At 37.5% G+C, this 16,353-nt stretch overlaps 1 long non-coding RNA gene across 5 annotated transcripts in view; it reads left to right on the forward strand.

The window, feature by feature from the left end:
• Window positions 1-16,353, forward strand: part of LOC118896692 — a 149,534-nt gene that overhangs the window by 68,979 nt on the left and 64,202 nt on the right. For 2 of the 5 annotated variants that reach the window (XR_005020250.1, XR_005020251.1), the window contains exons 3-5: window positions 2,041-2,132; window positions 11,241-11,363; window positions 14,838-14,951. This is a non-coding gene — a long non-coding RNA (uncharacterized LOC118896692). Of the gene's footprint in view, window positions 1-1,554; window positions 1,654-2,040; window positions 2,133-11,240; window positions 11,364-11,850; window positions 12,047-14,837; window positions 14,952-15,612; window positions 15,949-16,353 lie in introns of those variants that run through there. The other 3 variants (XR_005020252.1, XR_005020249.1, XR_005020253.1) reach the window with 3 other exon arrangements.

The raw sequence follows: 16,353 nt of genomic DNA on the forward strand, positions 1-16,353 counted from the left end.
AATGTGGAAAATAAAGCCCACTTCTTGGAACATTTGAGAATTAAATGACATAATGGGTGTCAAGCACCCAGTGGATGTACATCTGGTACATACAGTTGGGCCCCAAAAGGGTACTTTTCATTATTATTAAACAATTGAGTCATAAGGAAGATTCGAGGCTGGAAAAGTGGGGAGGTGATTGAAGAAGAATTAAAAAGAGCAGAGTTGGCCGAGGGATGAATCGGCAGAGAACAGCAGATGTTTAGGGCAATGAAACAATTCTGTATGTACTATAATGGTGGATACATGTCATTGTACGTTTATCCAAACCCGTAGAATGTATAATACAAGGCCAAGAGTGGACCCTAATGTAAACGATGGACTCTGGGTGGTTATGATGTGTGTTGTAGGTTCATCAGTGGTAACAAATGTAGCCCTCGGGTGGGGGATGATGATGGGGGAGGCTGTGTGTGGCAGGGGGAGGGGGTTAGATGGAAAATCTCTGTACCTTCCACTCAATTTTGCTGTGAACCTAAAAGTGCTCTAAAAAATAAAATCTGTTAAAAAAAATCAGCCCTTAGAAGTGTCCCCCAAGTAGGGAGTGACCCAAGGGATATGGGACGATTTTAACTATGAGCCAGGTTACCCACCAGGACTCAGAAATGGAGGAAAAAAGATGACTACCCTTCAGTGGATTGTCCCGATTACTGATGGATTAAATGAAGAATCTCAATGTTCAGGGCCACGAAGAAAAAGCATTAAATTTTGTAACCCTATCAATCTTTGTAAATTTTCCACGCTAAAAGTGGACAACTTACATATAGAGGCTTTGCCTGAGTTTCAAGTTGACTTTTTGTATTTTTTACTTGCATTTTTAGATAGTCCCATTTTAAACCATAAAATCAAAATTATGATGTAGAGAGTAATAGTTTCTTTGTCAAAGTGAAATAAGGTAATTGGTAGTTTTCCAAGACGGTCTGAAGGGGGTGAGTTGTATTTATGTGATCGAAATCCATTGGTTAAATGCACAGGGATTAACATCTGTTAAAAGAATTGTGCTTGGCATGCAGGTGTTTCAATATTTGCATTTAGTATGTGTTTCAGAAACGGCCTCTGAGAAAAACATTTATATAACAATCTGGTGGTTTTATTGTCTAAATCTGTCAGGACAGTCATTTTGTTACCCAGACTTTGTGACCCTCTTGCAAGCTGTAAACTATTTAACGAAGTGAGTACATTGAGAAAGATGACAGACTTTCAAACTCGGGGGAAAGAGTCTTATATGAGAAGAATCAGCTTTTCCCCTGGAGACTGCGCCTAATATGTGAACAGCAAAAACAATTACATTGGTGATTTCAGGAAGTCCAATAAAGTTCATGGCACAGTCCTACTTTTGAAATATTACATCATTCAGCAAAAGCTTAGGCTCGTATATTAGCTGAAATGAACTAATCATGAATTAATTACCATCAGTTCGCTTTTGTGAATGGAGTGCAGAGGTAGGGCTCTGGTTTCAGTGCCTTCGGTGCCTTGCAGCTTAACTGTGCTGCTGTTTAAGTGTCCCTGTACCCACAGGTGAGGGCGCTCAGGGTGGATTCCATCCAGCAAACCTGAGGATCCCCTCTCATTGTGGGGACTGACATAACCATTCCCTAATCCACGTTGTTCAAATAAGTTGTGCTCTGGTCATTTGTTTTGTAGGTAAAGTGGGGGGGGGGGGGAGTAAATGCAGCGTTTCTCCAGGGATTTGTGGCCTAAAATTAGAAAGAAAACTAGGGAATCAGTTGATTTTGCACATTGCCAGATTATCCCTCGAGCTCATGAAAACTGGGTAAAAGCAGAATTATGAATGATTTCTACTTTATAAAAACCACACATGGCTATGATAGCACATGATGGCGCACTTTGGCTTCATTACTTTTCAAGTGCTTTAAATGTCTTTAGGGTATGTGGATAGCCAGTCAGAAATTAATGTTTTGTGTATAAATAGCAATTAGTTTTTGACGTTAGTATGTGCCGTGTGGCTTGTTCACCACAATGACTCTGCTTTTTGACTTCTAGATAGTTCCTGAATTAAGGCTATTTCAGGCCACTTTGGAAATTCACCCAGGAAGTTTCAGTTGAAGCAGATTTCAGATACCTCATGGCTTCAGGTAATTGACTCCATCAGCTGAGGGTGGGGATGTGTGTGGGATTGTAATTCGAGTTTTGTCTGATGGCTTCTGGAACAGTCTGCACTTTTCTGGGGTTGGAACAGCCATCTACTGTGTTTTCTTCACTGAACACACACTAGCACTTCTCCCGATTGCTGTAGCCAGTCCCGTAAGCTCTACCTTATCCATTTCTCCTCCTTTGGTGGTTTGCATGGACCAGAAAAATCTCCAGAATTTTTTGGGGGGAGACCTATGTTGATAGTCAACTTTTGATTTTGCCCATTATGGGTGTGAAAAATACTCTTATCATCTAAAAAAATGAGAGTACATTTTAACACCCCAAATTGAGAAAGATATAATGCATGAATGAAGAACAGCACTGTAAATTGAGTAAATTTAACTTCCGCAGATGTCGTTTCTTATTTTTCTCATTTGGGTGACCCTCTGGGAAGAGGGGATGGGAACCCTGGCCTGGCCTTTCTCTCAAGGTTATTGTGAAACTCACATGGAATAATGTATGCAAAAGTGTTTTTTGGGCCATAAAGCACAATGAAAGTGAGGTTGTTTTATTGCAAATTTATAGAAGATGATAATGAGGTGCTGGAACTCTCTGGATAGGCACAGCATCAGGAATCAAATGAGGAATCACCTCCTTGTTTTTCCGCTGAGCATGCAATGCCTTCTCTAGTCTCCAACGGGTAAAGGATGTAGCGGTTTTAATCGAGCTGGTTTAGACCTTTTCCTGAAGCGCCCTCCTACTGCTACTGGCTCCTTGAAGAAAGAAATTTTTTTTTTTTTTTTGGCCGCGCCTTGCGCTTGGGGGGATCTTAATTCCCCAACCAGGGATGGAACCCGTGTCCCCTGCAGTGGAAGCACAGAGCCTTAACCACTGCACTGCCAGGGAAGTCCCGTAGAAATGCTTCTTTTCTTCTCTGTGATGGCCCTTGAGAAAGGCCAAGAAATTTAATTGCTGAGACCCAGAGATGCTTTGGGGAGCACATGGAGAGGTGTGGTACCCAACTCCTTGCTTGGCATGTTGTACTGCTAGTAAAGCTCTACAGACCTTGGGATGTCCTTCCTGGATGTTGTCTGCCCTGCTTCTCTTGGACTCTGCATACACCTCCCTTTGCTCCTACTACATTCTATTTAATTATGTATTAATATGCCTCTTTCTTCTGGTATGTACCTCCTTCAGAACAGGTCTTTATCTTTCATTTTTATGTTCCCGTCACACAGTAGATTCTTATTAAATGTTGAACTCACCCAAACATGGGTCTTTTTTGTGACAGCCACATGACTCTGTTTACAAAATTAAACTGATGGCCCAAATCTTCCTGTCTTTTTTTATGAGGGTTGCTGATAAATCATATATTTCCTATTTCTTAGTTGCTTACTTTTTCCGGTGTCAAAAGCAAAACGTTATACAACTTTGTTTCATCTTGTTAGTCTGACTCTGTACTCAGGGTTTAATTTGAGGGCAAGTCTGATTTTTAATTTCTTACATGATTTTAAATCCGGGTAATACGTGTATAAGGAGTGCAGTTTAAAGGACACAGAAGTGTGTGCAGCATAAATGAAGTCTCCTTTTTCTCTGTGTCTCAGAGCCTGCCACCTCTCCTCTCTGGATGAAATTGTTACCTGTTTCTTGTATATTCTTCAGAAATAATTTACACGCACATTTTTAATATGTATACATTGTTCTACATGGTGCTGGATATAATACAGTTGATGAGTAATCTTATTTTTCCCTACACGAACTTATACATATTTCATGGGTCACACAAGGTCACATAACCAAATCACATTTAGTATATTTTATTTTATTCTTTAATTTTTTTTTAATTTTTTAGTTTTTATTTTATTTTTTGACATTTATTGAATAAATTTATTTGTAGCTTGAAATAACAAATTGTACTTGGGTGAATAAAAATATCTTTTGAAGTTTCATGCAGTGAAAATAATTTTGGTATTGCAGTTCTGAAACTCTCCAGTCCATTCCCCTCTTTCCCCATTATAGCCTTGATTTTAATATCTCTATTTTTGTTAAGCTGAGGTTTCTTAGTACCGTAACCGTAATGATATTACAGAATAGACTATGATATTTTGTGTTTTAACGTATTGTTTAGTGTCAATTTAGACTACCTTCAGCAATGTATGGGAGTGCCCATTGCCTTGTCACATTTAGTATATTTTAAATGGGAAAGAAAATAGGTATCAATTGGATTTCATATCTAAATTTTAACTTGACGTTTTGGACCCTTAAAAAAGACTGCAGGGCCATACATTTAAAAACTTTATTCATTGAATCTTGACTTCAATTTCTTTCGAAAGGATACAATAAGAATTGTAACTTGATGCTGAAAATCAACCTAATAACAAGTTTGACTCAGCAAGGCATCATGCATTTCCTTAGAGGATTTCTAAAAATATCCAGTTCAATTGGCTGATAGGTTGCTAATTGGGTAAAGCAGGTGAAATATATATGAGCTTCAGAAATGACCATCTTTAAGAAATTCTTGTATACCTTAGTGTACATGTAGGTGACGAGCAGTCATACTTTTCGGCTAGGATTGTGGGTGGTGATGAGTACCTGAGACACCCTTATTCTGGGTCTTCAGGACCTATTGAGGCTAAATCTGTTTCTATATTTCATTTTACCCATAGCATATTGTGAAATAAACAGCAAAAACAGATAAAAATAAACAACAGAAGCAATGACAAGAAAAAAAGTCATCACAAAGCAAAATGTAGCTTGAAATTTATTTACGGACATTGAGGAGAGAGTATCTTATAGACTTGCTTTACTGATGGTGTGGGATTTACAAACAGGCAATATAGAATGAGAACTGCTGAAACAGAAAAATCTCATTCCTTAAATCTGTCTCATACTGTCTGACTTTTATATTTCTATTAAAAGCATGATTATTTTTGTCGCCACCTCCCTACGCCCAAAGTCTTGGAATAATCTGTTATTCTTTTCCCTCTAATATTTTTAACCAATCACCCAATCTAGCTGCCTCTTATTGATCATCTAATATCTGCTAAAAACCTTATATGATCTAAGTCTCACAATATCCTGTCAAGTAATCATTATTATTCCCATTTTCCCAATGAGAAAACAGAAGCTCAAGCGAGTTAAATGAGGGACTCTGTGTCACTGAGTTTATAAGCAAAAGAGCCAGATTTCAGGGCCTGGTTTATTTGTCTCCCAAACCTATTTTTTCCAGTGATGGAAACTCTCCCTCTCAAGGAATACTGGTACTATCTATGGAGTTTACCTCCTAAATGTTATGATTCTGTTTAAGAATCAGGGACACAGATTTAGATTAATCATAATCCTTGGTTCAAGACACTTTCATTGCTGCTTCATTCATGGCCATCTTCTTTCTGTTTGGTGTTTCTGTTTTGATGTAATAATAATTAATAATAATAATAATGTGAACTCCTACCCAACCTGAGAGAGAGGACCTTGAGAATAACTTACACCTATTCAATAGCTCTCATATCAATCTTCTTTCAATTCCCTCTGCTACTCTGCTACTTAAAAGTCTAAATATCTCACTTTTGGGCTCTTTAAATTCCTCGTAATTGGCTTCTATCCAATGTTCTTTACTCCAGTTCACTCTCTCTGAACATCTCTTACAGACTGATATGATTTTATTTATTTATTTATTTGGCTGCACCAGGTCTTAGTTTTGGCACGTGGGATCTTTTAGTTGTGGCATGCGGGCTCTTAGTTGTGGCATGTGGGATCTAGTTCCCTGATCAGGGATTGAACCCAGGGCCCCCTGCATTGGGAGTGTGGAGTCTTAACCACTGGACCATCAGGGAAGTCTCCAGATTGATCTTATTAAAATACAACTCTCTTCACATCATTATCTTGTGCAGAATCTTTCCCTCTCCCCCCTGTAATTCTACGCTGGCCTTTGGAGACCTCTAGGATGTTACCTCGTCCTCCACTCTAGTTATATCTCACAGTCTAGATAAACCAAAGTGTTCATGCTTCTCAGACTGTCCCCCATGTTCTTATCCTTAGCACTGCAAGCCATTCTCTTTGCTTGTAAGTGTTCTCCTCCAATCTCTGACCATTCGGTCATCTCTTTCATGAGGTTTTCCTTGATTCTCCCAACCAGAAGGAACTCTGCACTCCACAAATCACTCATATATTAGTGTATATGCCATGGTTCTTATCACCTAACAACTCATGTTACAATAATTTATCTTCTTGTTTTATTTCCCTTAATAGATTGTAAGCCTCTTAGAGATAAGAATATTTTAAATTTAATTTCTGTACATCTCATCAGCATAGTCGTTTGCTTGTCTTTGCCCTTGTATGAGGGAAGGATGGGTGTCCATTAACCTCAGGTGTTCTCCAGCACCAACCAATTCCTTGTGCCCTTCCTGCTCAAAGTTGTTCTTCTCTTGTTTTCCATGACTCACGGCTTTCTCCGATCTGTGCATTGACTACGTGGGTGATGGGACGGCTTAGTGGGGGTAGGAGCAGGGGAGACGAGGGAGGGAGGACAGGCAGTACCCAGTGACTGGGGCTATGTCAGTTGTCTCCAGGGAAGTGAGTGTAAACACATGACAGGCGAGACTATGACAGTATCACTGCTCCTTATTTCAAGGGTAAGGAGTGACTGGAATGGATGTTAGATCAAGGAAAAGGAGGCGGACGGGGGCTTCGGTTTCACTCCCGCGTCCTCTGCTTCTTCTGGTGTGTCCTAGGTGATTAGTCATCCTTGCTACGTTGCAGAATCACACCTTGCCCATGAAGAGCATATTATAATTCACAGTATCCCTATTTTGAAGATTAGGAAAATAGATTGATGACATTTCTTTAATTCCTTTATTTACTGTTTAGGAAGTTCGTAGTACATCACTCTTAGCCTAAAAGAATGTAGGAACTTCTGGGAGACAGAACAGAGTCGATATTTTTATTTTATTTTTTATTTTTTTTATTTTTTTTATTTTTTTTATTTTTTATATTTTAAACAACCCAAATTTTATTTTATAAACCAATGACAGCTACTAGAAGATGCTTTAGATATTTTTATTTTTTAAAATTTTTATTTATTTACTTATTTTTCGTGTTTTTATTTCTATCTATCTATCTATTTATTTTTGGCTGTGTTGGGTCTTCATTGCTGTGCGTGGGCTTTCTCTAGTTGCGGCAAGCCGGGGTTACTCTTTGTCGTGGTGCGTGGGCTTCTCACTGCCGTGGCTTCTCTTGTTGTGGAGCACGGGCTCTAGGCGCGTGGGCTTCAGTAGTTGTAGCTTGCAGGCTCAGTAGTTGTGGCTCGCGGGCTCTAGAGCACAGGCTCAGTAGCTGTGGTGCACGGGCTTAGTTGCTCTGCGGCATGTGGGATCTTCCCGGACCAGGGCTCGAACCCGTGTCCCCTGCATTGGCAGGTGGATTCTTAACCACTGCACCATCAGGTTAGCCCGTATTTTTAAATACTATGTCTGAACTGGAGAATCAGCAGAGGGAACCACACTGTTTAGTGTGGTGCTGCCTTAACCACACACTATTAGACACTAACATGCATTTCCTAAGATTCTTTAACACTTATGTAAGATGTCCTCTTGCTTCTTTCAGGGGCTCCAAATGCCACTGGCTTCCTAGGCTACTGTTTGGGTCAGATCTCAATGTTTAGAGCAAAAGAGCCATGACAGACAAAAGATGCCTTGTTTAATCGTGTGAGCTCTAGTTTTCTAAGATCCATCTCAGTTATGTTGCTAAGCAGGAACAGTTCTCTCACACATTTATTTCCATGAAAATGCCACTAATGAAAACACTATAGAGTCATACTTCCACTGACCCTCCAATAATTCGTGTGACCCACCCTGTGGTGCTTTTCTTTTTTATTTTTATTTTTATTTTTATTTATTTATTTTTGGCTGCATTGGGTCTTCATTGCTGTGCGCAGGCTTTCTCTAGTTGCGCTGAGCCAGGGCTACTCTTCGTCGCGGTGCGTGGGCTTCTCATTGCGGTGGCTTCTCTTGTTGCGGAGCACGGGCTCTAGGCGCGCGGGCTCAGTAGTTGTGGCACACGGGCTTACTTGCTCTGTGGCATCTTCCTGGACCAGGGCTCGAACCTGTGTCCCCTGCATTGGGCAGGCGGACTCTTAAACCACTGCGCCACCAGAGAAGATCGCTCTGGTGCTTTTGTAGATTTACACCTCCATTGAAACATTGAAAACTTGAGAGAGAGAGAGAGAGAGAGAGAGAGGCGGGGGAGGGGGAGTGAAGGAGGGAGAGAGACTGAGACTATTTTTAGCTTGACTTCTAAGTCAGGGCAGAGAGGAAATAGTCACCAACGTTCATGACATTTATGTCTAGGTGATGAGGCCTGTCATGTTACTAAGTTGTTCAGGATTTCAGTGATATTTCTTTTAAAATATAACCTACAGATTGAATGTACTTAAGAAAAATTCCAGAAGAAAACTCATTTCCAAAGAGTTCTTTGGTTGTGGTGGTAATGCTGAGGAATGTGTGTTATTGATCTTGTAATAGAAATAATGACTTCAACCCAGGTTTTCTAAGAAAATGAATGACTGCCCCAGGTTAATGGCCTTGAGGCAATCTCCCAGTCAGCCCTCCATCCTCAGGAAATGCCCCAGGCCTTGATCATTATTGTGTAAATAATACAAAAGTGGGTATAGTTCTCTGGTCAGATGGGAAACATACACCCTTATTCTCTCCTGGATTCCCTTTATGACAATAAGAATAACACATTAGGGGAAAAATGCAACAGTTTTGCTACCAATGCAAATAAATAGTCTTGTTTAAACAAAATTATTAAACATAATATTAAGTAAACTTGAACTCTGTATGTTTGAGTGAGAAATAATGGAAAACTCCATGCTCAGAATTCTTCGACAGCTATAGTTACAGCTAAGTAGAGCCAAATATTGAATTGAGAATAACGCAATTACTGTCGTATAGATATTTCAAGTTAAAATCAGGGTTAAATTAGACACATAATTGACTGCTTTAATGGTTGCAACGAAAGACGGTACTGAATTTACTTTTAAAATTAGGACCTTATATTCTCATAAAAATATCTTACGTAACTGCGCTTGAAAAGTTTTCAAATAGATATTATGATGTATAGGGATAGTTTTCTTATCTTAAAATATCAAAGGATTTTTATGGTCTTTTCATGGGCTTATTTTGCATTCCAGGATCTTCAAGAAGGCAAATAGTAAAATGAAAAACACGTGCAGGAAATTAGGATTGCAGTTGCCTGGGCCGCTGAAGGGGTTGCTACTGAGGGGGAAAGGCCTCGGAGGGGATCTTCTTACGTTGAATGGAGATGTGCATGCATAACGTCGTCCCAAATCCCAAATCCAGGTGTAGAACTTGTACACTTTAAATATCTCACGATTTTATTTGTCAGTTATACCTTAATAAAACTGGAAAAAAGTAAATTTTTAAAAAATGCTCTTTCTTGCTGTGAGAGTTCTTCTAATATTTGGGGGATCAGCTCTTTTTCTAAATGATTATCCAGGTGGCACGACACTATTTATTAAAAAGTCCATCTTGTCCTCACATACGTGATATGCTACCTCAACTAGAATTGATGTTTCCATAGGCAGTTGGATTTATGTTGACACTTTCCTTTCTGTTGTATCAGTCTGCCTGTTTATTCGTCTGCCATGTTTTGATACAGAGAACTGCTAATCACTTCTCTCTTGGTTATTCTTTCTAAGGGGCTTATCAGTAATTTTGCATCTATTTGACATTTATACATGGGTTTTAGAGCCAACTTGCTTAATTCCAGGAAAAAAATAATCTCATTTATATATGTGTTTTTTTGGAAAAATCACATTACATTTCTATTACTTAGAAGGATACTTGGTATCTTTTTGTTGAGTCATCCTGATGAAAAGCAAGGGCTGTCTATTTGTTCGATGTCACTTTGTCTTTCAAGAGTGTTTGTATGTTCCTCATGTAGGTTTTGTACATTACTGTTAATGTACAAAATGTTTTTTAGTTTTTGTTGATGTTTTTCCTGTCCTTACATCTTCTGACTGGTTATTATTTATATACATTATGGCTATAGATTTTTGTATAATTTTGTATCTTTCTAACTTACTGAATTATTTTATTTATGATAGTTTTATCACTGATACCAATATTCCAAGAAAAGTATTATACCATGTGAAAATACTCTCTTCAATTATTTTCTCTTGTTTCATTGCATTAGCTAATAAATCCAATTCTGTTCTGAATAGTTCAATAGAATAGCAGGAATTCTTGCCTTGTTTTGGATCTTGGTGGAAATGCTTCTGGTGTTTACCTAGTAAGTCACTGACTGGTTTTAGAAATGAGGTAAATTTATTTGTATCAATTTGAAGAAAAATCCATGGTTTTCTATTTTACAACATGTTTTATCAGAAATGAGTTTTGAATTTTGTTGAATTTTTTTCAGTATCTATGTGAATAGTCAAATTTTCTAAAGATTTTTTAAAAATGGTGGTCATACTAATGGATTTCTTAATATTGAATCACTCTTACTTTCGTGTAGTAAGCTTTACTCGGTCAAGATATATTATTTCTTTAATATGCTATTGGAATCTATTTCCTAATATCTCATTTAAGATTTTTTTTTGTCCCAATATTTCAAAGTGAGATTGGTCTGTGTTTTTTCTTTACCATGCTATTTTATCAGGCTTATGTATCTATAGCATATTTCCTTTGTAATAAAATTTTTTAAAGTGTCTTGTCTATGCTTGGAAAAATTAAAGTAGCATTGGATTATCTAGTCTTTGAAGGTTTGTCTGAATTCCTCTGTGAAACCATCTGTACATGGTAATTTTTAAGGGCTAGTTCCCCATTTCTTCTATGAAATTGATCCAAGTTTGTTGTTTTTTTTTAAGAAATCTTTATACGGGTCTACAGTAAAAGAATAATGGCCCCTAAAGTGTCTCCATGACCCCAATTCCCCGGGACCGGTGACTATGTTATGTTGCATGGGAAAAGGGAGGGTGCAGTCTGATTAAGGGTAAGGACTTGAGATGGGAAGATTATCCTAGACTATTTAATCTTTTGAGACCTTAAAAATGCATAACTTTTTTTTTTTTTTTTTAATGGTGGTCAAAGAGATACATTGTGAGAGGACCTTGACCTGCACCCACTGTTGCTGGCTTTGAAGATTGAGTGAGGACCATCAGCCAAGGCTTCTGGTGGCTTCTAGTAGCATGGAACGACCCTCACTGACAGCTGGTAAGAAAATAGCCACAAGGAAACAAATCCTGGCAACACACGAATGAGTAGGAAACAAATTCTCTAGAACTTCCAGAAAAGGAAGCATACTGCTGACATCTTGATTTTGTTCAGGGAGACCGACATTGGATTTCTGACCTTCAGAAAATATAAAATAATAACTTGTGTCAAGCCACTAAGTTTGCCAAAGGAATAAATAAATAAATAGATTATTGCTTTAAAAAATTGTGCTAAGACACTAAGTTTGTGGTGACTTTTTATGGCAGCAATAGAAACATGTCAAATTTGATAAATGTATTTTATAGGAAAGGGACTATTTTAGCTAGGTTTTCAAATTTATTTTCATAGAATTATACAACATGGAATCATGATTTTCAAAGTTTTATCTATTTATTTCCCCTTGGTCATTTATTATTTTGTGTATTTGTACTTACTCTCTTTTTCTTCAATGAAGTTATAGCTAATTTTTGTTTATGGCTACTTTCAGGTAATCTGAATCAGCAGTCTTGGATGAGAAGGCTAAAGGCCGTATCTTACCTGATCTTTGCCACTAGACTGGCCCAATTAGCTCCGTGATGGTTTTGAGAAGACAGGGCCAATCTTACCTCCTGCTAAATCTGCCTCTTATAATCTCTTTTTTAAACAATTTTAAAATTTTTATTGGAGTATAGTTGATTTACAAATGTTGTGTTATTTTCAGGTATACAACAAAGTGAAGCAGTTATACTTATACGTATTCCACTCTTTTAGATTCTTTTCCCATATAGGCCATTACAGAATATTGGGTAGAGTTTCCTGTGCTATACAGTAGATCCTTAGTAGTTATCTATTTTATATATAGTAATGGCAGAAGAGGAGAATGTATAATGAGGCCAACTGTTGGCATATGCCATGTCCTTTATCTCATGATTGTTTTCTTATTTTTTCCATTAACACTAAGGATGTTTCTTTGCACTTAAATGCTTAAAAATTTCCGTACACTAAGTAGTATTTATATTGAGAGAAATTTATCTTTCTATAGTTGTTCTTTTTTTCCCTCCAATGAAATAGCCTTTCATCATGTATTTTATAGCTAATAATGATCATGGTTTTAAAAAAAAATCAGCCAGTGAGAGAGAAGGGAAATATCCCAGATTTCTGCACATTGAGAAAAAATGTCATTAACATTTTGATGACTATTCTTTCCTACAACCTTTTTAGAAACATACACTACCATTTTCTAAAGATTTTAATCAAAAGTGATCATATAATAATGCTGCCTTTACTGTATAAACTTTTAAAAAATGCAGTTTTCTTTTCGTTCATTGTCTTTTCTCTTCCCTCTAAGTAAATAACCCTAGGAATCAATGTTACCACTTTGGTACATTCCTTGGCTTACTTTAATTGATGGTCATATAATTATATTCATACATATATTTACATATATTCATACACATGTATAATTGTATGTATATGCAAATACTTGGGTATTGTTTGGTTTAGAAAAGTGGGATAATGTTATATATTATTACATATTGAATTATAATGCAATATACTATTACATGTATTTCTCTGCCTCTTAACTTTCTTACTTAACAGCATGTTGTAGAAATCTTTTCAGTCATTGATTTTAGAATGAAATTATTCTCTGTAATTGCTGCATGTGATCTCATGGTATATATATGGTTTTATCACAACTTATTCAAATTTTTACCCATTAATGGACATGCATTTTTTTCCCACATCTTTTGTCCCGGCCCTGGAAAATGGCATTAACCATTCTTATATACCAGTACTTTATTTCTACAGAATAGATCGCCAGTAACAGCGATGCTGATGCAAAGAGTGTGTGTGCTTTAAATTTTGCTTTTCCAACAGGCTGTAACAAGTCATACTTCCTTCGGCAGCATCTGACTGTGTCCTTTCCCACATCTCCGTCAGCAATAGGTGCTATCACTCTTTTAAACCTTACCAATATCATCTGTGAAGTGATATCTCATTGCTACTTTAACTTTTCATTTTACAGTCATTGAGATTGTGTCTGTGTTCTGTGTGTGTGTGTGTGTGTATGTGTGTGTGGTATTTTTTAGGCTATTTGAAAAATATTGCAAAACAAAACCCATGGATGTTAGTACTTCAGTGACACAGAGTACACTCTAAATTTGTCTACAGAAGGCCGTTTCAGCTGTTCAAAAGATAAAAAATTCTGCGTACAACTTTTCTTGTGATATGAAATAACCATTTCACTGCTCTTTTTCCTTTCAGAAGCAGTTTCAAAATTTAAATTGCCTAATTAACTGGTTGTTTTATATTATTTAAAACCCAGGAGATGACTAAATAACTAGTAAGCGTCTACTGCCAGGTAAAAATTTGCTATGCATCCCATTACTCCAAAAGTAACATTTGTCTATTTTTACAATGTTTAAAAATACTTGGGTTACTTTAATCTTAAACTTTTTGGCAGTCAATTTAGAAAAGGGTCGACTGCAAGCTCTTCAGACGCTCTGGCTGGGTCTTTTCAGGTAAATGTAATTACCCATCTCAGGAGGCTAAGATTCTAGTTCTGTAAGTTTGACATAGGTGAACTTACCTAAAGACTAAGAGAAATAATTTTGTCATAATTCAGACTAAGGGTAGTCTCTAGTATAAAAGACATTAAGTATTGAAACCATTGATTATGTTTAACATAATTGATTTTGCTAAACATTAAAACCAGTCTTCTCCAGTGTAAAAGTCTTGGGTTAGGTGTTTAAAAGAGAACAGTGGGTCAGCCTAGGGTTTTTCAATATGATTATTTGTGGATTTATTACATATGTGTTCTATCTATTTAAAATCTGAAATCTTAAAAAACTGTTTCTTTATGCCATTCTGCTAGTCCCCAAATATTACAGCTTGATTTACTTATGCCAGTCGCAACTTTTAAAACCTATTCAAGGGAATTCCTGGCGGTCCAGTGGCTAGGACTCTGCACTTTCATTGCCAGGGCCCAGTTCGACCCCTGGTCAGGGAACTAAGATCTCTCAAGCCGTGCCATGTGGCCAAAAAAAAAAAAAAAAAAAAAAGCCTATTCAAACGTCCCACTCATATTATAGGCACTGTGATTGCTCTTAGAAATTCAGAGTGCATGATTACTGTAGCTGTATGTAAATGACATACATGTTATGGATGCCAAATCTAATACATGTATTAGGTGTAGTAGATAATTTCCCCCTCGTGGTATCATGTTTCTCTTAACTCTTTAGGAGTCTGTGGGTTGCAATCTAAATGGTCTGAGTGCTAGGTCAATTTTTTAAATATAAAGCTGTAACAAAATTGTAGCTACTTTTTACTATGTGATCGAGACAGAACTGTGAAATCAGTTTGGCTGTTCTTGTGACATTTATAAACAAGCAAAAAAGTTAAACTGTCTATAAAGAAACTGCATTTGTAAGTGTTTATTATTAAATCCACCACTGCGTTGCTGACTAATAAAAATGGAAATGTGTGCTTTTATAGGTTTATAAAAAGGCAAGCATCGTTTCGTGAAAAATATCTTGCACCGATTGAATACAGGTGGCTGCTTGTTTGGACTTTGAAGATGTAAAGGCTTAGTATAGATGTCTGAAAAAGGTAATACAGCACAATAAAAAAAAATCTTCCTCTCTTTGCTCATCAATCCTTTGGGTATTCCATGTCAAATAAACGCTACAACAATTTATACTAAGAGTACACAGTGGAAGTGCCAGCCCTAACACTCCTTAGGACTGGATACCTGCCAGGTTTTTCACACCAATATTTAATGTGAACTAAAACGTCTTTTCCATTGGAAGTGTGAGAAGGAGCTTGCTTTCCTATATTTGGCTACACGCTTACATGAAGTATAAAGTCAAATGCCCGTGATGTTCTCTTTATTTCAACCATGATGAATTGTGTTCATTTGTTTAAGTGCATGTGGCAGCTTTAGTGTTCCAACTATAAATTTTGGTTAACTTCTATTGACATGCTGTATTAAACTTAAGAAAAACAAATTACACTTCACCCGTTTTAATTGACTAAATGTGTCAAAAACACAGTAAGTATAACACGAAAGGTCAGAGCCTTCGTCTACACTGTAATGGGTGTCATGGCAGGGATCCAACTTTTCTTGTACATTTCATTTTTCACCAAGTTTGAGGACGAGGCATACGTTTCACGTTCACTTCCACTTCTCATTTGTACTTCAAAGTTTATCACAGGCGGTGTGACTACCAAGAACACTTTTCTCTTGTGCTATTTAAAGTTCTCTTCACAGTGACGTGCCTGCCCAGAGAATACTGATGTTCTCCTGTAAACAAGGCCTCGAGAACGGACTGCGGCATTCTCAGGAACAAAATGCTGATTTATAGCACACCATAGATCAATGTAGCACTGCCTGGAAAAGACCTCGTTTACATATCTAGTCCGTGCTTCCACGATTGAACCAGCAACTGCGTGGCTAGGGGCCGGCTTAAACTTGGCACCCTGGATTCCCTTAGGATCTGATTAAAGTTGCCAGTTCTTTTGCTCTGCGTCCAGTGGTTTATAGGAATCTTTATTCCTCCATTAAAATTTATTAGCTTGATGCCCGATGATTACATAATATTCATGAAGCTCTCTCTCACCTGCTACCACCCACCTGTCCTATTTTTTCCAGAGTTACCTCTTGGTCTGGGATTTTTTTCATCCCCTTTCTCAAAATTAGCTCCTTTTCCAGGGTTCCAACATGAGTTTCCAGTGTGAATTTACGTCTGGAAAAACTCTCCATGGGGCAGGTGTTTGCAAAGTGTTACGTTTCGTATTGGGGAAGACAGGGATTCTAAAGTTTATGCCACTTTCACCACTGCTTGTAACAATCTCATTCCGTATGACATGCTTTACCAGCAAGAAACCACACGTTGTATGTTGGCACTAATGGGAGGCTGTCAGTATTTGTTCTGCTCTGATCCACATGGGATGGGAAGCCTAACAGTCATCCTTATGCAAGAAGCTCAGACACTGCCTGATGGGGCTTAAT

Source organism: Balaenoptera musculus, chromosome 6, assembly GCF_009873245.2.
Source record: "Balaenoptera musculus isolate JJ_BM4_2016_0621 chromosome 6, mBalMus1.pri.v3, whole genome shotgun sequence".
NCBI classification, from domain to species: Eukaryota; Metazoa; Chordata; class Mammalia; order Artiodactyla; family Balaenopteridae; genus Balaenoptera; species Balaenoptera musculus.